Consider the following 24,762-nt stretch of genomic DNA (forward strand, 5'->3'; position numbering starts at 1 on the left):
TCTAAAATTTTTTGGACGGCCCACTTTGCCCCTAATTTTCGATTTTTCAATTTTAATAGACGTAGCATAATGAAGAAAATAAGTATCAAGGGTCTAAAAAGAAGCAAACGCGTAAAAAAAATTAATGATATTATAATTATTTTTTTTAAGGAGCCCACTTTGCCCCCCCCCCTCCTCCCCTACTTATTTAAATGATTATTTATTAAGACACTTTTTAACTGTAGTAATCGATCAAGTAACAATATTCACAAAGTCAAATATTTTAGCACTGAAAAATATGTTAACACCAGTAAAGAATATTTACACCGGCGATTGTGTTATTTTAACACCGAAAATTTTAATACCTACACCGCAAAGTTGAAAATTTTGTGTTCTTGTGTAGTATCAAAATTCAAAGGTTAAATATTTTATGTCAATTATTTAACACCATTAAATTTTAAACCTCTATTATTGTTTAACACAATTATAATGTGTTAAATTAACACAAAAAATTAAGTGGACCGTTGGGACACATGATTTGTGTTAAATTTAACATAAATTTCTCAACTGTGCGCCTGGACTTACCCCAGTTTTTTTTTTACAGTGTAACAGCAAACAGGGATAATTTAAAATTATAAATTAAAATAAATGAATCGCGGGGTAAAAATGATTTTTTGTGCAATGATACTCAGTTTACTTATCATTACGACACTCTTTTATCTGCAAGTCTTAGGTAGATCTTTTGAATACACACTTTTAAATCTTTGGACCCTGAAATCCATAGCGAAGTCTCGAGACCCGAGGGTTAAGTCTAATATGCTATACCCAGCAAACCCTTGTCAAAAAGATTGTTATCAGTGGACATCTTGCCACACAAATTTTATACTTCCAACTTCTAGGCTAACAGTTTCAACTTCAATACAACTCCCATCCAGACCGCTCTCAGCTTTTATTCGAAAATTTTATTTCTAACTGTACTGTATATCTTATAACATCACACAATATTACACCCTTACAAACTTTTCTCCAACAATACCATGATAACAATCGCATTTAACTTTTTCGAGATCAGAATATTTAAATTAATTTTTTAAAACTTTTTTTTTTTTGATTGCGCTATAGAAATTTTTTATAAATCCCGCGATTTTTTTTTCTTTTAAAAAAAGTGATAACGTTTTCTTGGTATGTAGTTCACAATTTAAAATATCAGTTCTCGTGACATTCTCGATAATCTTTAATTTATAAATAATAAGTACTACCGCGAATTACTATAAAAGAACTCTCGCGAGATGCTTTTTCATGAATAAAAACATTATACGTGACTCTCTCAATTCGGATATTGAGTCTCAGAATATTACACACACATATATATATATATATATATATATATATATATATATAGAAAGAGAATTGCTCAAAGTCATAGTAATCGTGTATGCCTCATGCGTACTGAACGCGTTTTACGTTTGAATCCTTAATGCATTACATACCGTGTGCACGAGCGCTCAATATATTTTTATTTATTTTATATGTAACTCTACTTATAACATGCTTACATTATAATTGAAAAAAAAAAAGACATTGAATTTTTAATCGATAATTTTGAATATTTTTTCATAGTTTAAACTACTAAGTGTAATTTTAGTGAAATTCGAAACTGAAAAGGGAAACTTATGCATTTTATAATTTTTCATAAAATAAAATTTAAAAAAAAAAAAAATAGAACATCTAAGGGGTAAGTCAGGCGAAAAAATTTTCACAAGACAGTTAAAATTTAAATTCCAAAAATTTTAGTCAGATAATTTTGTTAATTATGTCACTTAATTCATCTGATAATTTTAAATTTTCTGTGTGCGTTTTTGAAACAGGAGTAACAATATTGAAAAAAAAACATTTTTCAAAATTTGCATTTTTTTTTGACTAAATCATATTTGTAAAAAAACAAAATTTTTTTTAGCACAACTTAAAAAACTGTTGAAAATTTTTCTGACTGTCCATTTTGCCCCGACCGATTCCCCTGCATTCAAATTATAAATTTCATCCAAAAACAAGAAAAAAGTTTTACTTTTTTTCAAAAGCCAAGAAGTAGATACGTACCGGTGACTTTACGTTACCAAGAGACTTATGATCAAGTTAATAGATTAGTAATTTAAATAATTTTTTCAAAAGTTTTTTTCGACTAAGTAAAAAAAATAAGTTATAGATAAAAGTTTTACAAAGTGGTCTTTAGCTTTGCGTCTTTATAACTTTAAGAACTTCTAAAAGATTAAAATTCACCGAATTGACTCGTACATATGTTACGTTTGCTAAAGTTACTTAACTTGTACCATACTAAGTTACTTGCTCACTTCTTTTCCTCGTGAATTTTTTTTTTTTTTTTTTTTTATATAAAAGACTTTCAGCAACTGACATGACGATTCCTGAATGAATCCCGATTATGAAATTTTATCTCAATACCTTCTTATTTATTTTCCCCTCTATCACTATAACTTATAAGTATATACATACATATAGATATATAAATGTATATTTGAGCAATGTGACATTCGATCCATCTGAATCTCTATTTATTTTTCATTCCAATCGATAAAGTTGATAAAATATTGAAGCTTTGATCCAGTGATGGAAAAAAATACTTAAAAAATAATAATAACTTCACATGTAAGATGTGACGTGTAACTATAGAACATTGACAAGAGTGTAGATAAAAGAAAATAAAACGAGCCAATATACTCGGCGATAAGATAAGCTGTTGAAGGAAAACTAAGGCGCCACGAGGTGACAGTATAACAGGGCTTTAAGACTCAGTAACATAATATTCATGATTACTTCAGACTCTTTACATCCATATGATACTTTACTTACATGCGACAGTAAACTTTGCGATTTACATTCCTGTTTGATATTTTATAATTTAATACCCGTTAAAGATTTACATTTTTCAGAAGCGACTCATACTTAAATGTAAAGAAAGTATTATGGTATAGAATTAATTAATTAATTATTTTATTTTTTTATACTTAATTAACTGACATTTTATTAGTTTATTTTTTAAAAATTTATTGCTGGAAAATTATTAAATTAGAAATAAATTAGTCGACCCGACATAAGCCTGTCCTTCATAAGCCTTCTCTTCAATCGGGAATTACTGAGTTCAAACAGCTTCCCCCTTAACCACTTTTTTGAGTTTCGTACCAGACATCCCGTTATAAGTATCCGTTAAAATTCTCTAAATTATAAACTAACAATACGAACAAAATATCTAAATAAATTATGAAAATTTACTATCGATGTTTCGCGGAGAATAATTTAATCACTATTAAGTAAAATATTATTTATTGTTCATAGTTGTAATCATTAATTACAATTAAAGCTTCTGTTACAATTTAAAAGTTTTATTGATCATTATGTTGATCAATAAAATTATTATTATCATTACTGTAATTAATACCGTTGTCATTATAATTTTTTGCATTACAATTATTATTAGTGTAAAAAGATAAGTATTTATTTTAGCGCTATAAGCACTAGAAAAATTGGGATAGTGACGTATGTAACAAAACGTAAATATGACGTTTAAAATGATATAAAATAAAACTGGCTTATAACGAGTAGTCGAGAACAAAACTAAACGCACGGTAGGGAAAACTAAAACAATGAAGAAAAATTTTCCCTACGTCCCCTAGACCAGGCTTATAACGAACAGTCGACTGTAATTTGAGAATTTGAATAATTTGTAAATTTATAAATTTGAATTTGACAAATGATAAAAAGTGAGAATAACCGAATTTTAATGATCAATTAAATACAAATCATTCGTAAATTTGACATCATTAATTTTCGTTTTAAACTCAGAACAAAAAAATTTATGAAAAATTTGTGGCATTAAAAATTTTTATTTTTATTAACTATAATAAAAATTTCAGCGCAATTTATATCCGTAAGATGAATGGGGTTTTAAGTCCATTTGAATCTTTATATAGCCAATCTGAATTTTCTGGTTCGAATCCAAGTGACGACATTTTTTTTTATATACGTCCACATAATGTAGACATGAATATAAAATTTATAGTAAAAATAAATTTAAAAAAGCAAAATTTATTTCAACAATATTTACTCTAGTGTATCTTAATAAATAATATTAAAAATATAATTCAAGAACATATATTACTGTCAGAGGCAAAAGTACATCGTTAAAAGTAAGATTAGATTGGGGTATTTTTTCCAGAGAACGAAATTTCCATTCATAAATCTAACAATATTGATCGCAACGTACATCAGGGGTTAGAATATGAAACCCGAAAACGATCTTTGGCCTACTCAATGCACGATGTTGTTTACTACCCCTCCGAGAGGGTGAGGGTACACTGGGGGTGAATCATCGCTTGCGAAATACATATATACTCGCATCAGGATCCTTCATAGAGGTAAAGCTGGGATAGACAGAGACAGAGGCAGGAGCAGAAGCACAAGCAGATATCTGGGGTAGATCGCAGTAGCACGCAATAAACTCGACACCCTCGACAACACAACATACGACAACTGGTTGGACTATGGCACATACTAATACATATACAATGCAGGACTACGCTGAATCCTGTATAGTGCGCTGGTGTAAATGTAGTAGATGTACGGATGCATGAATGTGAGCTTTGTATAAATCGACATGAGGGTTCGTATGTAATTCGATGGGCGAAACCGTGTGGTTGTGGATGGAGGAAAAACTTGCTCACGACCTTCAGTCAAGCACAATAGTAATATACGCTTATATTATACGTACGACGACAGAAGGGGAAATAATATTATTGGGGTGATTCTCAATGGGGGCTAAAGTTTGCAAGAGAATGCAGTTATACATTATGTACGACTTAGTCTCGTTATATATATTTATATATATTTAAGTACATATGATTGATGGAAATATTTTTATTCGTCAATGAGTGAAATTTTAAATTATATATATTTGTGAATTTATGTTGAGATTTTAAGAGAGTGGGCAGAATACAGATGATACTGAAGTTCACCGAGTCTAATAATTTTTAAAAACAATGAATTAGAAAAAATATTTCAAAAAAATGCACCTACAGTTTTTTTAATTTTCTACATGTGCATATTTTTACTTTTTTTTTTTTTAATTGATTTGTTGACAAAAAAATATGAAAATTTTTTATTGTCAATTCCAAGATACTGAAGTTAGCCGACGTCTAATAATTTTTGGAATTTATTTAAGCCGATAAATTATAAAAAAAAAATATTTTGAAAAATTGCACCTATAGTTTTTTCAATTCTCTACAAGTGCATAATTTTTTTTAATTGGTTTGTTGAAAAAAAAAAAATTCAAAAACTGTTAATTGTCTTCTAACTTCAAAATCATGTCAATTTCAGGATCATAAATAGAGTATTTAAAATTTTGTTGTCTGAGATTTATTTTTGAAAAAAAATTTTTTTTTTTTACTTTTGCTCTCGTATTTTATCACAGATGATATTTTGTTTAAAATTACACGCAGATCATATTTATTAATTTTTATTTTAAATATGAAGAAAAAAAAAAATTTTTGCTCCAAAACAAAAAAATTTTTTTTTTACTGCAATCATATTTTGAATATTAAATTGAAGCCTATGATCTACAGAGTTAATAAAAAAAAAATAATTCGAGTAATTTTATAAATTATTTTTTATTTAATAAAAATTCTTAACGAATGTAAAAAAACAAAAATTAAAAAATCTGACGTTAATCAAAAGCAAAATGTAAAATGAATAAAATATGATATTGTAAAAACTAATAAAAAATAATGAGTTAGAAAATGTATAAAAATATTGTGAAAATAATAAAGTATAAAATACGAAAAAAAGTACAAAGGCGAAAAAAGATAAAAAAAAGTATATTTTCAAAAAACAAAGATAAAGATGTGGGTGAATGGAAAGAATACGGATAAGAAAAAAAAATAAGAATGAAAATCATAGCTGGCAGCGGTTCAGCTTCTGTCTGATCGACGCCCTAGGCGAGATGGCGCGAGAGAGAAAGAAATGAAGAAAGAGAGTAAAAAAAATAAAAGAGAAGAAAATGAGAGACCTTTGAAGTTTAAACTACGGGCTCGATATTCTTTTACGAATGAGGCCATTGACTTGGTTGAGTCGTCGATCGACGACTTTACTATATACGTGAATCCATTGCACACGAGCAGAGTCGGCGCAGCAATATCTCCGGTATTTATTCATCGAAGAATCAGAGGCAAAATGAGTATTCTTAAAAAGAATAAAAAATTAAACTGCAAAGTTGGAGGAGTGGGTGAGCCGCAAAGGAAGAGTAAGAAAAAAATACTAATAATAATAATAATAATAATAATAATAATAAAAATAATAATAATAATAATAATAATAATAATAATAATAATAATAATAATAATAAAATTCATAAAGAATAGAAGAGAAGAGAAAGAAAACGAGTGGAAAATTATTTCGTATCTATATATTATTACATGGGAAAAAAGATATTTAACCAAAGAATAGGAAGAATTGTTTCCACACTTGAACTTGTATATATAATATATATATGTATGTACTCATAAATACTTATATATATATGGATATAACGCATGCACATTGTTATATATCCATATTATAACTTTTGAGAGTGAATATAAATGAGACTAACGAGCTCCGTAATGTTAGTAATGACGCTAGATTGCTGCGGTTACTCTGCCAGTGCCATTCTAACGCATACCGATGGTCAAGCATAGAAATGTTATAAATATATAATAAGAGACTAAAAGTCCTTATACTCGTTTTTTATTCTACAAAGATTCCTGACACTTTCTACGGGTCACAAAGAATACTAATGCTCTTTAATGTGAACATCCATCAAAATTATTTTTCTCTATAAACTTTTTAAAAAAACATTTTCTGCTTTTTTCATCATATTTTAGTTACTAAATTATAATATTTATTAAAATCTTTCTTGAGTATAATAAAAAAAAATTAATGGACTCGAAAATTATATTTACCGTGAACTGGGATCGAACCGTCGACTTAACGTTCACCGGTGATGAAACCTGAGTATCATTTTTGTGTTCAAAATATTATTTATTAATTTTTTAATGATAATTAGTCATCATATTTGACACAGAAGGCAATAAAATGATCTTTGGTGTAATAAAAAAAATTAATGGACTCAAAAATTATTTTTACGGTGTACTGGGATCGAACCGTCGACTTAAGGAGGTTCGACCGAAACTAGTGAGTCAAAGTAGAGTTTGATTTTTTTGTTTTCTAAATTATCCTAAAGTTATAAAAATTCATTATTTTAATTTACAATAACATAACGAATTCATAAATTAATAATTATTAGTTATTTAATTAAAGAAAGTAATGAAATTACTTGGTTATTTTTGTCTCATATGATTCAATAAAAAGATTTGGCGACATCGCGTTCTAACTTCTTAAACATCGAAATTCAAATTAAAGCGGGAAAAATTTATTTCTAATCTCGTCTCTCTTATTAATGTACTTCTATCTTTGTTTTTTCTCTCAGCTGCTTCCGCGACGTTGCCAAACCCTCAATAATATGTATCTCTGTCGATGAACGAGATTAAATAATAAAGTTTAACTTGAATTATTTAAATAACTACAACGGTAACAATATATTGTTAAAATCTTATATTCCAAAAATATTCAAGTTTTAGGCATGTGGTTTTTCTTAAACTTAGGAGGTTACTAATGAAAAAAATCTAATAAGTCATGACGGAAACTTGTCCACCATAAGAGTCTGTGTATAAGAACTTTGAAAACGTCATTTTTAAATCTTTTTTCTAAAAAACTAGACGGTGGATAATATTCAAATTTTGAGAATACATAGATAAAGGACTTCTTTACATATATACTAAGTTTCAAATCAAAGTCGGAAAATCCTTGTTACATTAGATTCGGTCGAACCTCCTTAATGTTTATCGATGATATCTCGTTGTTTTTTAATTAATAAATAATATAATTTAATTAATAATGAAAAAATAAATTATGTATAATTTGATGAAAGATATTGTATAAAATATAACTCGAGAATGCGAACATACAATGAAGTAACTCAAGTTAACGTTTATTTAACGTTATAATTCGTACTTTCATTTCTCGCATGTTCTACATCAGTATCTTCTATCATACTCTTTACTTGTCTTTGCTTATTAAACGTACAGTCAAAGTCGACAATAACCGTATGAGACAATAAACATAAACTACTCTGCCGTATATATATATACATATATAAATATATGACATGCTATACTATACAACAAAATATATTCAAATTCATATCACGATCAAGAGGTTATTTAATAGTAAAATATTAATCATATATTTGTAATATGATCCAATGAGATTTAATTAACATTTAAAATTATAATATTCTGTTTACATAAATTGAATATACTCAAGAGAAAACAAATAATTGTATATTTATACACTATTAAATGAACACAATGTAAACAGAGCTAATGTTTAATATTTAATAAGAAGGACAATGAATTTGTTAACGCCTATTTAGAGGCAAAGAGCTTAAATAAAAGAAACTTTTAAAACAATAAAATAAAAAAAAAGGGTTTGTATACACGTGGCATTGTGTACATGTGCACTTACGGGCCACCGCACATACCATATTATAGAAGCTTATTAACGTCGTGCCAGCTGCGCCCGTGTGTAATCCCAGTAACATCCCAACTTATATATATATATATATATATATATATATATATATATATATATATATATATATATATATATATATATATTTATTAACTGACCCACTCCCTTTATGGGCCAACATTTATAATAATTATTTTCTTAAAATATTTTAAAATAAAATTTATATAAAAACAATTTTTAATTTATATACATAAATAAATATATAATATATTAAAATATGAATATAAAATAATTTTTCATTTTTAAAGCTAATATTTATTAAAGCTAAAATTTAATACTCTCTGCTATTATTTATTCAAATTTGTTATTTCATCAGTATTTTACTAACAAATATGAATAGTAATAGTATAATAATAATAATATATATATGATGGTTATAATGAACGTAAGACATCTTGCAATGAAGTCACTTTTCTTATCAACAAAATCTTTGAATAAATTAGTGATAGTTTTGTTTTCTTAACGTATCTGTGTTCGTATAAATGTTTCTGTAAAATAATGAGGGAAGGATGGGCAATATAAAATTTTTAACGAATTAAAATTACTAGGGGCAGATTGGGCTTTTAAAACTTTTTTTTTAGAGTATAAACAAATAATGAGGAATTTATGGAGTAATTTGGGTCGATGAAAAATTCTTACAAAATTTCCAAATTTGAAATCAACTGAAAAGTTTTATTCGAATATTTTAATTAAAATTTTTATAATTTAGATTTCCCACCGAGAGATTGAATCGAATAATGAATTTGAAATTATTATGTATATATATTTCATTTATAAAATTATTGATGGATAATTTTACATATTGTTCGTCTCAACAATTAAAACTTTTGCTGTCATAGAGTTTACTCTAGAGACATTGGAATTTTTTCATAAAAAAAATAAATACAGTTGATTTTTTTCAAATTGCATTTTTTAGTGAAAAATTTTATATCAGAATTTTTTATGATCCTAAAGTTAGTAGACAATTAACAACTTTCGGGTTCTCTTAAAGCAAATTAATTACAGAAAAAAAAAAAACTGAAAAAATGCACCTACAGAAAATTCCAAAAACTAGAGATGCAATTTTTTAAAATATTTATTTTTTTATAATTTACCTTTTAAAAAAAAACCAAAAAGTATTAGACGTCGGCTAACTTGTATCATAAATTTTTTTCATGGGAAAAAATTCAATCTTGAAAATAAATGCAATTAATTTAATTTTTCAAGGTCAATTTCACTTGGTGACTAAATTAAATTGCAATTAAATAAAAACAATCATTTAAAATTTTTAGGAGCCCATTTTACCCCCGGTCTTTCTTATATGATTCACGAAAATAAAAAAATAAAAGTGCTATAAATAAAATTAATAAAAGAAAAGCCCAAAACTTCCAAGCGATCTTGAACTTAATCCATCTCATGCATAAATATTTTATGTTTTTTTTTTACGTCAACTTCTTTCTGATAAAACATATTTCTCTATTCAAGTATATATGTACATATATATGTATATATATCTACGTAAATTACATATGACTAATTCACCAATCGTAGCCTACTTTCGTATTTTCAAAACAAAAACTTTTAAAATTAAAAATAAAATTACAATTTAATCAAATATTCAAGTTCTTTTTATCGAAAACTTTTTATCGGAGCAAGAAGCCATGTTTGAACATGTTTTAATGTCTATTCGGACAACTAAATTATTTGAGTGTTTAAAATTCACGGATTAAATCTTGCGGCGAACAAATAAAATAAAAAGTAAAATAAAATATTTAAGACATGAGTGGTCTTGTGTACTGGTGTTTTCTGGAGCCTGGTTATGGTCTGTACCTGTAGTGGACCCACGAAATTCAACACCCCGGCTGTGCTGCCGGGGTCGGCTGGTAACAGAGACCCGGCTCGTAGAACAATGGGGATTCTGGTTTGCCTGAAGGAATAACGAATAACAGGGCAGAGTTGAGTGAGGAGTGAACGGACACAAGTAAACCTACACTAGACATCGGACGAATAGCCAGGTAGACGTATATAAACGACCGGTGCGATGAGGTTCACTTAAATACACATTCAAGTAAATTTTATACTCTATAGTCTACGTGGTACTTTGGTAGTTAAGGTTAAGGTTTAGCTTGGGATAGTGTAGTATAGAGCTTCTAGCGGACCGCTACCTCACCTATTTCATGATTTTATGCCTGTGTGAATGTCTCGTCTATTACATTGTCGGATGCATGAGTGTAGAATAGAATATCCTGTAAAATGCCTGGAGGACTATGCAGCCTTGGCATACCTGCCAGAAATTTTCTTGTCCCGACCAGAATATTCTAACAAAAACACACGCAGCTCAAGTTTAAACGAGATGCCGACAGTTAAACTTTAATGTTCACTCCTATTTGGAGGATACCAAATAAAAGTAAAAGTGAGATTTCGAGCTTACGAAGAATCCAAACGATGAAAAAAATTTTTCTTGTGGAATTAATACTTCAGGTCTACTTAAAGTTTATGATTTGTATCAACTTTAAAGGAGACTTGTCGAGGTGGAAAAAACAAATATTTTTTTAGAAAATGAGAACAAAGATGATGATGATACTAATTACACATTGGAATTAGTTAAGTTTCTAACAACTCTTAATAACGTTTGTAAATAATATGTATGGGCAAATACGAGATAAGAAGTTGACACAAATGAAAAAAGAAAGTTAAGCTTTTAAGAGGTAATAATAAATTAGCATGAATAAAATTTTTTATTATTATTTTTCTCTCAACTCTTGTGCAATGACAGCTTTGCGGTTCGCGGATAATACAAATTTAATACCCACTTCTTTTGCTCGCGTACTTTTTTACGACTTTGACCTCATATTAAACTTGATACACGAAATATTTTTTTTAACATTTTTACGTCCATTACTGCCCAAGAATTCGTTATTATTTTTACTGCAGACTATTTGGCGAGACAAATTAACTCAATAAACAAACTTCTGGCTAATTGAAAATTTAAATAAATAATAATTAAATCCTTCAAAGATAACTTTAAAAAATTTATTAATTATTTAAACTTCTATTAAATTTTTTTATCTTTCATAAATAATTGAACCCATTACTCTGATACTTAAAATTTTATCACGAATTTCTTTGAAGATTATTTAAAATAAATGCAACATCATTTTTATTCATTAGACTTTTTTTTAATTAACAAAAAAATAATTCAAATCTTCACCGTGGGTTTATTCGAAATAAATTTTGCCACATTTAAATCTAACTCGCTTTTTACATTTCGCGGAGTATGTACTTGGCTTTTTCATGCTCTACTTGCATCCACAAGTCGGAGTCGAGTTGACGCTTGGACTCAACCATAATATATACATACATAATACATAATATGTATATGTATGCTTGTGTGCAAATGTTTCGGCTGGGTACGCAGTAATAAATGCACTGTTTACATGCCCAAGTCACTAATAACTTGATATCACCTTCACTTGCTATACGATCCTGTTATGTTATCTATGTAATTCTTTATTCTAGTCCAATTCACGTAATATATGTATTACTTACATGTCACATAAAAATATTCTTAATGTCTATGTTATTCTCTCTCTTAAACACTCTAGTAGTTACATTATGATAAGGATATGTAATAAAAAAATTCTCTAGTGACGTAATTTTTTTATTCGCTATTAACAAGATACTTTAAATATATATGAAATATATATATGGGGAAAAAAGTCGACTGAAAGTTAATATTCTTGATTCAAGAATTTTTTTTGAAAACCTTTATTTTCTGAGATAAAGTGAAAATTTCCCGAGCAAGGAAAATTCTCTTGGTTCAAGAAAATCTTGGTCATAAAATTCCGTTTAATAATCAGTGACTGTTCTAAATATATATGCACACATTTATGTGTATTTTAGGGAAAATTCGGAGTAAAGTGAAACACTCTTTCAAAGAGAAAATTTATGCAAAACTTTTTATTTACTGGGTCTAGGCAAAGAGGAGTAAGTTGACAGCCTTAGGCATTGCGGTTACTCCAAAATTCAGAAACAAAAAAAAATCTTTTTTTTACCCAACAGTTTTATTTTTGTTTTAATCCTTTTTGATATAGAGTAGAAATAAATGCAAACAACAAACTTGGAAAAAAAAAAATTTTACTAAAAATTTTGACCGCACTAACCGACATGATCAACTTTCCCCACATAAACAAATAATTTTTTTTTTTTTCTAAAATCCCGTCTCACTTGACCCAAGTTTCTCTGTACATATTATTTATAAGCAAAAAAAAATGATCAGTAATTAAACATTCAATAATTAACGCGTTAATTTTTCGTGTAAAAAAAAAAAATCAGAAATTATAAATTACAAATATAAAGAGCTAAAATATTCAAGCACAATTACCTTGGGTTATTTTTAAAATAATAAAAATTTTTATAAATTAAGTCAGCACCAGACTCATTAGCAATGAAATCGGTGATAATTTTTTTTTTTTTATTTAAATTATCTCAGCAGTTATGCAAATTACGTCTGGAGAAAAATCAATCGACAAAAAAAGGTATAGAATATTATGATATTTGTAAAATAAATAAATTTAGATTAGATCAACGTAATAATTCTTATCTTAAATATTTTAAACGCAAACGTGACTCATACCTTCATATGTGTCTATTTACTCAATATATGTATATATGTATATATTCAAAGACTCATCACGAGAATCTTGTCGCGTGACAGTTGAGCATGTTTGTCGTTTAGAATCAGCTTGAACTGTACTTTTTCAGACAAATACCCATATACCTTTATATAAATAAATATATATATATATATGTAAATATATATATATTTACGTATACTCTAGTCTGCTGGCCGCCACCTGTCGCCCTGACGTAATTGCGCAAGGTGTAATTAACGAGACGCCGTTAACCCGTTCCGCGAATCCACATGACCAACACAAATACCAAATACTCATATATTTACAATAAAAAATTATTATAAATAAATTTCCTCAAACTTTCGATTGATAAAATTTTTTATCGTGAAAAATAATTACGTGGAAAAAATTTTTATCAGCCGATGTAATCTAATCTACATATTTATTGGATATTTCCCCCTTGGGTTTTGTGTATGTAATTTTTTTTTTTGTTGTTGCAAATCTCAAGGGAAATATCAGAAATCCAGTCAATTGTCCATGAGAAATTAGTGTGACTAGAATTCAAAAAATAAAAATATATAATTTTTGGGTCACAGGATTGAAGGCTTTTAAATTCACGCCAAACTGTTGACTAACAACAAAAGATCTTTGGTAAAAGAAGTTTTTAAAACTTTTATACTGTATATATAAAAGAGAATCCAGAGGTTTTCTTAAACATTTTATATAGAAACGTTAAAATAGCCGCGTTAAATTACGAGCGTACAGGCTGACTTATTATTATTCTTTTACAAATAAAAATCCAATAGGTATTGTACGACAACTTGAATACTTTGTAAATATATTGTAAATATAAATTATTTATTTTAAATTAAAATGTAACTGAGGATAATAAAAAAATATAATAAATATATCGGAATGCTGAGAGTAAGATCGGAGTAAATTAAAACGGGTATGATATAAAAATAAAAACAAAGAAAAGAAGGGGTTAGTAATTTTTAGGATATTTTGTTAGTGTACACAATAGATCGCGTGGTTCATCCGTATTATATCCATTTCTCTCCTCTTTGCCTTTAACTCTCAATCTAATTTTATTTCTCGGGAAGGAAAGAGTAAAGACAGAAACGTAGCGCGAGTCTGTATCTGGTTGTGCTCTAAGAGCTGAATAAAAAGAGAGAATAACAGTTGAGCTGGATAAGATAAAAAAATTTTAAAACCGGTTTGTTCTCAGACAAAAGACCGACCGACGTCATTACGTGCCGAAGCAGAGTACGATTATCATCCCCTCATGGTTAGTCAAAGACTTGAATCTGCTATAATACAACTATGCTGTATACTGATACATATATATATATATATATATATATATATGTATATGTACAGATATATAGGCATATATATGTGTGTATCATACACTCCATTTCAATGTAGAGTACTCTAAAGAGAGCAATGCTGTTTAATTATCCCGTCGATTGTCCCAATGAGTGAATCTTTAGACTTTTTATTTCATTATCTATGGGATAATTGGAATTTTTATCTCAATTACGGTCTGGAATTTTTTATTTTTTCATTACAACTCAACGTTCTTCAAGACTGAATAAAATATTCAATTGTCTTAAAATGTCCGCTAAGTCAAATGTTGTAAGACTTGAAAGTTAGTTCTGTGTTAAAATTCACATAAAATAGCTTGTAACTACTTAAGTGTCCATCCTACGTGAAAAAAGTAAGAGGACAATTTTGTAGAGAATTTAATGGGCTACAAAAATGGTCGTAAGGTAGAAGTTGATAGATTTTGAATTTTAAACGATAGAGCGAAAATAAGTGAAAAAAAGGTAAGTACAATCGACTACCCGTCATAAGCCTGCCCTTCATAAGCCTCTTCCCCTAAATCGGGAGTTACTGAGTCCAAAAAGCTTCCCCACTTAACCACGTTTTTGAGTTTCGTACCAGACATCCCGTTATAAGCCTCCGTTAAAATTCTCTAAATTATAAACTAACAATACGAACAAAATATCTAAATAAATTATGAAAATTTACTATCGATGTTTCGCGGAGAATAATTTAATCATTATTAAGTAAAATATTATTTATTGTTCATAGTTGTAATCATTAATTACAATTAAAGCTTCTGTTACAATTTAAAAGTTTTATTGATCATTATGTTGATCAATAAAATTATTATTATCATTACTGTAATTAATACCGTTGTCATTATAATTTTTTGCATTACAATTATTATTAGTGTAAAAAGATAAGTATTTATTTTAGCGCTATAAGCACTAGAAAAATTGGGATAGTGACGTATATAACAAAACGTAGATATGACGTTTAAAATTATATAAAATAAAACAGGCTTATAACGGGTAGTCGAGAACAAAACTAAACGCACGGTAGGGAAGACTGAAATTACAAGAAAAATTTACCCTACGTCCCCTAGACCAGGCTTATAACGAACAGTCTATATGAATTTTAATTAAATCCATATTTACCCCGATTTAAAGTTGTAATTTTGAAATGAGCTCTTTGAGGAGTGAATTTCACTCCGAGAGAATTAAATAACTAAAGTCACCCGCTCCGCATTAACTCCGGATCTACTCTGCTATTTTTTACAATGTAATTAATTGATTAATTAATTACATTAGTAATGAATAAAAATAAATAAATAATAAATTAAAGTAAAAAATGTTCAGGGCTTATAGTGCATGACTATATGTAATAAAATTTTATTTAAAAATAGCTGAGTTACGATTAGTTTCAAAATTACAAAACTTGAAAGTTAATTCAGTGTTAAAATTTACATAAAATCGCTTGTAACAACTAAAATATCCATCCTACATAAAAAAGTAAGTGGACAATTTTGTGTAGAATTTAATGGGCTACAAAAAAGGTCTGAGAGTGAAAATCGATAGATTCAAAATAAAAATACTTATGGACGGTTAAAAAGTAGTCGGTACGAAAAAACCCAAGTGAAAAAATTTGCGGTTAATTAAAAATAAATGATTTATGATCAATAATGAATATAAAAGGTTTTTCAATGCTGATGCCGCATGACCGTATATAATGAAATTTGAATCAGCATAATTACACTAACCCAAAGAGTAATTCGTACTAATCCGCGCGAATGCATTGGAATTGATAACGCGGACATTTGGAACAAACCACATCTGAATGCCCTCATTGACGACCCTTTACCCATTACATTTGATTCGAGATATCCCTCCTCATTTTATAAATAGCACGCGTGAATAAACTCAGCAACAAACTAAAGCCTACGACACACATTTCGTTATTTTCAATTCAATCGAGTCCTTATCGTTTCAAACATGCATTCAAAAAAACATTCATTCATTTTTACCCCCCCCCCCCCTCAATCTTTTTTTTAAAAACTCTTTAGATTCAAATCATATATTAAATAGTCAATTTTACAAGATTAATATAAATCTACTAAAGTATCTTTAGCAAATTCGATAAAAGTTTTAAGTTTAAAATTTTTAAAAGTTATGCTCAACTTATGCGACTATCGGTTAAACTTTTTTTTATCAAATCTAGTCCAAGTTTTCATAGAATTTAATTATATTTAAAATAAGCACGTACTTAGTACACTTTACTTGCATTAAAGAACATATATATGTATATGTATATATATATATAGAAGTATTTGCAATTAAAGCGTCTTATTTGCAAGCAAAGTAGTTATTAGTTACTTAAGGAAAATTACCGGCCTCGGAACATTTTATATATATATATATGGATATATATTTGCATTAACGCGATAAAGTGAACAAAGACAAGAATTTGTTGACGGTCATAACCACGTGGTATTTAAAAAAAAAAATTATTAATTTAAATTAAGCTCCTATTAGTCGGTATTAAATTTTTTTTTTTGTTATTTATTTTCCTGGGAAAAAATGATCCATTTAAAGAGAAAAAAAATTTTTACCTTGACAGTCTGAATTAATCCAATAATAAAGCCACTTATTATTATATGATATTTATAATTATTAGTAATTAATTAACACAAATCACAGCACAACACAAATTTTCAAACACATTTAACATTTCATTAAAAAATAATGCATCGCATATACATATTCATTCAATAGATGATAAAAGGAAATGTATTTTATAAAAACAAAATATAAAAAACTCGCAAAAATTTTCACGGGAACGAAAAATGCCATCCGTCGCAAGTGAGCGGCAAACCGAAACTGCCGCGTCGTGTGGCCGGTGAGAAAGCTGAGCCTACACTCGCGCCCCCTTTCCGCGAGTTCCGAGGGTCTCTCGCTCTGACTCGAGGTCCATTCATGCCGTCGTCTTTGTTGCGCCCCTCCACAAACATCCAGCCGGCGCTCCGATCTCAATGCCACAGAGAGAGAAAGAAAATGAAAAAGATAAACTTGGGCCCAACTTGCCTCTTTTTTTCTCACTACTCTTACTCTCATTCACTCTCTTTATCTTATTCACTTCTTAAGGTAGACAATAATAATTCTTTTCTTCGTGTTCACTACTGTACACATTTTTTTATTTTTTTTTTTTTTATTGAGGTAAGACTACATATTTTTTTACTCGCTCGCTTTTGCTTCATTACCTATACATATTTATTCTACTTACTATACATATAAAAAGTACATACTCTCAGCTGATGGTATTTCGTTAAAAAATTTTTTTCAACTCAAACCCTTATAACTAGAAGGGATGGCCACAATAGGGGAAAAAATTTTTTTTACAAAATTTTACTGAATCGTAATTTATTACCTTCACAATTATTTCGAAGCAACTTAGAATACCCTGGAGTTATATCTGGAAAATTCATTTTATTTTTTTGCTTTCAAATTGTAGTACGGATATCTTCAACTTAAAGTTACACCTGGATCATGCTCGTAAAATGTTATTAGAAATACAAAAAAATTTTTTTTTGTATCGCCCGACTTTTTTCATGAAAGTTGCAAAATTTTTCTTCTGAATGATCCTCAATAGTAAATTGATACTTCTATACTGTAAAAAGTCAGAAGTGAAGTTCAAGTGATTACAGATTTTATTTAAATTCAAATTCACTCCGTCACTCCGAGTTTCGGAATTTAAAAAAAATCATTCCGCATACGAAGTAAATAGAAATTTGAACTAATGAATTTTACTGCAAATCAGTGAATATGCACTAGAACCCAGCTATAAGTATACCACGGGTTGAATTAGTGGTATACTTATAGCTGGAGAAATAGTGACTATCCACTGATTCATTTCTAGAGAGAGTGGTCTGGATTTTATTTCCATCGACACTCACTCCGATTTGGAGTTTTAATATTAAAGTAAACTCCCCTTCGGAGTAAATTTGACTCCGAGGGCATTAATTAAATGAACAGTCATAGTCTCTGCATTCACTCCACATTTACCTCAGATTTAATCCGCGTTCACTTAAGTGCATTAAGTGAATTAATTCGCATATTTTTTACAGTGCACAATTATTTTTAAACAACTTCAAATATTCAGGACTTATTTGATCAAAATTTAAATTTTTAAATTTGAATATCCAATTTTTTCGGAGCGACTCCATATTGCCTGAAATGAAAAAAAATTTTCACTGCGTTTAAAATTTTTTTTTTATTTTTTAAAAATATTTTCCTTTTATTGAATAAAAAAAAATTTTTCAAAAAATTAAAATTCCCAATTTCAGTAGATTCATAATTTTCTCAAAAAAAAAAAAAAAGACCGTATCGAAAATGTCCCAAATAAGAAACTTTAAGACAATAAGTTTAAGTTACATTTTTTGTAACTTTGATAAATTTAATACTACACAAATTAAAGTCAATTTAGTACTTTTGGCTAACGTTTATTTTAACTTTTTTGGAGCATCACTTCCGTTAAAAAAAACTTTTACAAAAAGTACTAAATCGACTTTAATTTCTCTTACAGTATTTTTCAGTTACTTAAAATGTAACAAACTTCCAAATTGTCTAAAATTTCAGTTTCCATGCGAAAAATTTTCACAGCTGATATTTTCAAGACAGCCAATTTAATTTCCACACTTTTTATAATAATTAGTCAAATATTTAAAAAGATATAATTTTTTTTTATAAATGTTTCACTACGGACATCCAAAAATGAGTAAAAATCTAAACAAACATTGTTTTATTATTAAAGGAGTTAATTTTATTAAAAAAAAAAAAAAAAAAAAATATTAAATAGAATAAAAGTGTAACATCGTTGGTGTTAACAGTAATGGGAAATTTCCGTGGATCTTCTCGAGAAGCTGTCGATCAGCCGAGTAGATCGAGAAGTAGCACTCGAAGAGTTCTCGAGTCGAAATGTTCGGTCATGCTCGAGCGCTTTACTCCCTTTAAACTTTCAAGGATCGTACCCGTACCATTACATTACATACCACATACAGTCAGCCAGACACATGTATATATATATACATATATACATACATATGAGTACAATAATCATAGCAGAGCATGTACTATATACTGGAATGAAATCTACTTGGACTTTTTGATTTCTTCGAGCATGACGAGCACAAAAAGCTCTTAATTCTAATTCACCGCGCGGCCGTTCCATTGTTACATTTATGCACAAATTTATTTGTGTACAGACTACAGTACACAGGATGATTAGATGATACGTTGAAACTTTATTTATTCATTAAATCGATTATCTTATAACTCCCATCCAACCCAGACTTGTATATATTGTAACTAACTTTGCATTATCTAATTAACTTTAGTTTAAAGTTTGTAAAACAAAGTTAAGTGTCGGTTTACATTTAGTTTAACTAAACGTTTTGGTGAGTGTTTTATTACCGACAAATAAAAATTATTTTCTTACAATAAATTTATTATTTTATTTTAAATATATTTTTGATGACATAATTTATTTTTTATATATATGGCAAAAATAAAATTAAAATTTGTTCTGGAAATTATAACCCAGAACCTGGCTGTCAAAATATGGGAAATCTTAACATTCCAAATGATACATTTTATAATACGTGTCGTAAATTTTCTAAGTATTAGTTACGACTTTTGAAGTTCAAATAATAATTTTTCTTGCATAGACAATAAATTTTCATACTTATCCTGTAATTATTCATGTTTTAATCATAAATGAAAAAATTACTATTTAGAATGATACACTGAAAAAAATAATCGGTAGCAGCTACCAATTACCATTTGGTAGCTGCTACCGATTATTTTGGTAGCAGCTACTGATTATTTTTTGGTAGCCGCTACCGATTATTTTTTGGTAGCCGCTACCGATTAATTTTCGGTAACTGCTACCAATTATTTTGGTAGCAGCTACTGATTATTTTTTTCAGTGTATAATATTTACTGATCATTTTATCATTATATCACTTGCCATTTTCAATTTATTCGTTTTTTTTCTGTGTACTTTTGCCTTTGCAGGAGCTGATAGAGTTGAACGAATGGGCCCTATTTGGCCCAGCACTAGGGAACTTAGCTTTGGCACGCCTATATTGGCCCATGCTAGGGTCAAGAATGGTTACTCAATCCTGGCCATTCCATTCGTTACCCGAACCTAGGCCATCAGGACTGGGTAACCTAACCTTAGCTATTACAACGACTAAATAATTTATTATGCGCAAGTACATTTACATATATGGTACCCACGAATTTTGTTGAAAACATTTCTTTTTTTTGATCATCTTTGATTATAGTTTTGAAAAACTATTTCAATAGTTTGAAATTTTGAATTCCTGTAGCTTTTTGTGTAGAAATTATAAATACGTAACAATATTTTTTTTTATCAATAATTGGATTTTCTATAAGATTGTTGCCTTAAAAGTTCGCAGGAAACATTTTTTATTAATTAAAAGACAACAAAGAGAGAAAATATTATATTTTAATAAATTTCATTTTCTCTCAAACTTAAAAGTTTCCTTCAGATCCAGCTTATGGGTATGACAATGTCTACACTGCTACAAAAGCTACACCACAAAGTTGTAAATAAAACTTTTTTTTTTCAATAATTGATAAAAAAAAAATAATATCATTTTTTAATAAATTTTATTTAATTTCAAACTTTTAATTTCTATAACTTGAGGTCTGCAGATTCATTTTCCCGATTTTTTTTATTGAGATTTACGGTCATGACAAAGCTTTTTTGTTATAGACAATTTAATTTTCTTTTAAAACTTGAAATAAAAAATTTAAAAAAATTTTTTTACAAGACCAAATTTTCAAATTGTTAAATTTTAAAGATACAGCTCTTTGCTATAAAATTTTTTTCGATCAGAAACTTTTATACAAAAGGCTAAAATTTTTTTTTCCATGAAAAATAAAATTAACAATGTTCTTATAAAATTGTTGTATATTAAATTTTTTATAATTTGACGATAAAAATATAAAAAAATTATTTTGTCAGAATTTCCGGTAGGTTCATTTTACCCCAGGTATCATGCGTAGGACTAAAAATGCCCAAATATATTAAAATTTTTATAATTTGACGCTAAAAATATGAATAAATGATTTCATATTTTTCGGCTGGCTCATTTTGCCCCAGTTATTATGCATAGGACTAAAAATGCCCAAATATATAGGATTTATAGCAATTAGACAGAAAAAAATTTTGACCAAATTTTCATGGAGGCCTTCTTGCCCCGGTCTCCCCAAATGCACTTGCGCATAATAAATTTTCTTTTATACTTCATGAAGTTTTTTTTTGCTGTTGAATTTTTTAAATACGTAAAAAAAAAAAAAACTGAAATAAATGATACTGTCATCATTAAAAAATAATGTCCAGTAATAAAATACTAAAAAAAAATTAGCAAAAGATTTCGTCATGAATAAAAAATTACTCACTTAAACACGAAGTCTTTTGATATTTACCGCGACAAATGTTAAGTTATTTTTTGGTGCAATATCAATTTGTAAAAAACGCATTACCAATTACTTAATATAACAGGAGAATAAAAATAAAAATAATAATTTGCATCAACCACTAAAATTAGCCGTCGAGTTTGAGTAATTTATAAAAGCGGCAGTTTGGATCAAAAATCTGTGTGCATCTGCACCGAGCAGTAAGTCAGTGCAGAACATGGTCGAACAAGAAGTAGGCCAACGAGAAGTCGAAGCGAATAAAATAAAGAGACGGAAGAAATAAAACAAGATTACACCAGGTGTTGAGTTTATGTACATACACGCAGGTCATCGGGGTTACACAGCATATCCGATGATGAGAGACAATGATACGCGGTGCAGATGGGCTTAAATATGTACAGATGTATAGATCTATTGAACATAACGAGATGTTGAGATTTACCGTCGAGAGTTACCTATTTTCCGGGTATAACTATCCAACCATCATTTCTATATACAAACGCTTGGTGTTTGCCAAATTACGGTCAGCCCTCGATGATTAAGCTCTCAGCTATTGTACTGACGGATCGGCAAATGTATGACCCCCGCCAGCCAGATACTCACCTATATATGCCCATTCAACGGTTCACTTATCCCGTCAAAATCCATCCTACTCTACTATTTTCACATTTTTATTTACTGTTGATTTATCATTTATATATATACATATATACTGTCTGACAGTTATGATCAAGTCGGCTCGTAAAATAGTCTAACAAATAATAATCAATCAAACATAGAATTTTTCCATTGGGTGAATTTTTTTTGGCTTCAAAAAGCTAATTTTTTTTTTATTGAACACAGTCGACTACCCGTTATAAGCCTGGTGTACGGAACGTAGGGGAAATTTTTCTCGGACTTAGAGCTTCATTTATCTTACAGATATAAATTGCGCTGAAGTTTTTATTGTAGTTAATAAGAATAAAAATTTTTAATGCCACAAATTTTTCATGAAATTATTTTTTCTGATTTCAAAACGAAAATTGATGATGCCAAATTTACGAATGATTTGTATTTAATTGAACATTAAGATTCGGTTATTCTAATTTTTTATCATTTGTCAAATTCAAATTTACAAATTTACGAATTATTCAAATTCTCAAATTACAGTCGACTGTTCGTTATAAGCCTGGTCTATGGGACGTAGGGGAAATTTTTCTTGTAATTTCAGTCTTCCCTACCGTGCGTTTAGTTTTGTTCTCGACTACTCGTTATAAACCTGTTTTATTTTATATCATTTTAAACGTCATATTTATGTTTTATAACATACGTCACTATCCCAATTTTTCTAGTGCTTATAGCGCTAAAATAAATACTTATCTTTTTACACTAATAATAATTGTAATGCAAAAAATTATAATGACAACGGTATTAATTACAGTAATGATAATAATAATTTTATTGATCAACATAATGATCAATAAAACTTTTAAATTGTAACAGAAGCTTTAATTGTAATTAATGATTACAATTATGAACAATAAATAATATTTTACTTAATAATGATTAAATTATTCTCCGCGAAACATCGATAGTAAATTTTCATAATTTATTTAGATCTTTGTTCGTATTGTTAGTTTATAATTTAGAGAATTTTAACGGAAGCTTATAACGGGATGTCTGGTACGAAACTCAAAAAAGTTGTTAAGGGGGAAGCTGTTTGGACTCAGTAATTCCCGATTGAAGAGAAGAGGCTTATGAAGGACAGGCTTATGACGGGTAGTTGACTGTATCAATTTTATAACAAAAAAAAACTTTATAAAAAAATATCAACTTTTTATTTACTTAAATTTAAAAAAAATTTTTTACTAACAAGGTTTGAAATAATTTTTTTTGAAGAATATAAAGGTAAAAACAATAGACAAAAACCGAAATTAATTAAATGGTTGTAATAGAGCCGAGAGTTTAGGAATCGAAATTGAAATGGAGATGAAACCGATAGATTTGGAATGTAATTCAAATATTCAATGATTTGCGGATTTGCAGTGGCACTAAAACTCTGATGAGGAATACGCGGTCTATAACAGCTAATTAGACGTTACCACAGGGGTGTAGAGACGATGAACAAGTATCTGTTTCCAAACGTGCGTCTCATCGCTTTTGGTGCTCCAGCTAACGATTATCGACCGCCGGATGATGGAATCAAATGCGACCAAAGTGACGAGAGTCGACGAGGATCCTCTCTCAGGTTTCCTGGACCTGCGTGTCTCTCTTCTCGCTTTCTCTACACAGATCCCGGGTTAGGTCGTCTAACGGTGAATTTCCTCGGTCACGGATCAGATTCTCCGGAAATACACCGTGCTTATCAATTTTAGACTAGTCATTTCAATGTCCAAGCCTAACTATTATTGATACCTCAATGTTTGTTATTATCCTCCACGTAAACCAACTGATATGTTAACATAATTGATATATATGCCTATATTTAATTTTATAATAAAAACAATTTACTTACTTGGCTATATTTATCGAAAAAAAAAAATTTTTATCTCCAACCGCTGCAGCAGACCATTTATTAAATCAATAAAAATAAATATTTTATGTTTATTAAATTGGTAACAATTATATTTAATTTTTTTTATTCTTCGATCTAAAAATTATTTTTC

At 28.6% G+C, this 24,762-nt stretch overlaps 1 protein-coding gene across 5 annotated transcripts in view; it reads right to left on the bottom strand.

Annotated features, from left to right (window-relative positions):
* LOC103580322 (fat-like cadherin-related tumor suppressor homolog) overlaps positions 1 to 17,475 on the bottom strand; it is a 195,004-nt gene extending 177,529 nt beyond the window's left edge. For all 5 annotated transcript variants that reach the window (XM_053742541.1, XM_053742540.1, XM_053742539.1 and 2 more), the window contains exon 1: positions 17,224 to 17,475. The gene's annotated coding sequence lies outside the window, so the exon portion shown is untranslated. The remainder of the gene's footprint in view (positions 1 to 17,223) is intronic.
* Positions 17,476 to 24,762: the final 7,287 nt, after the last annotated feature.

The sequence above is a fragment of the Microplitis demolitor genome, chromosome 10 (genome assembly GCF_026212275.2).
Source record: "Microplitis demolitor isolate Queensland-Clemson2020A chromosome 10, iyMicDemo2.1a, whole genome shotgun sequence".
Taxonomy (NCBI): domain Eukaryota; kingdom Metazoa; phylum Arthropoda; class Insecta; order Hymenoptera; family Braconidae; genus Microplitis; species Microplitis demolitor.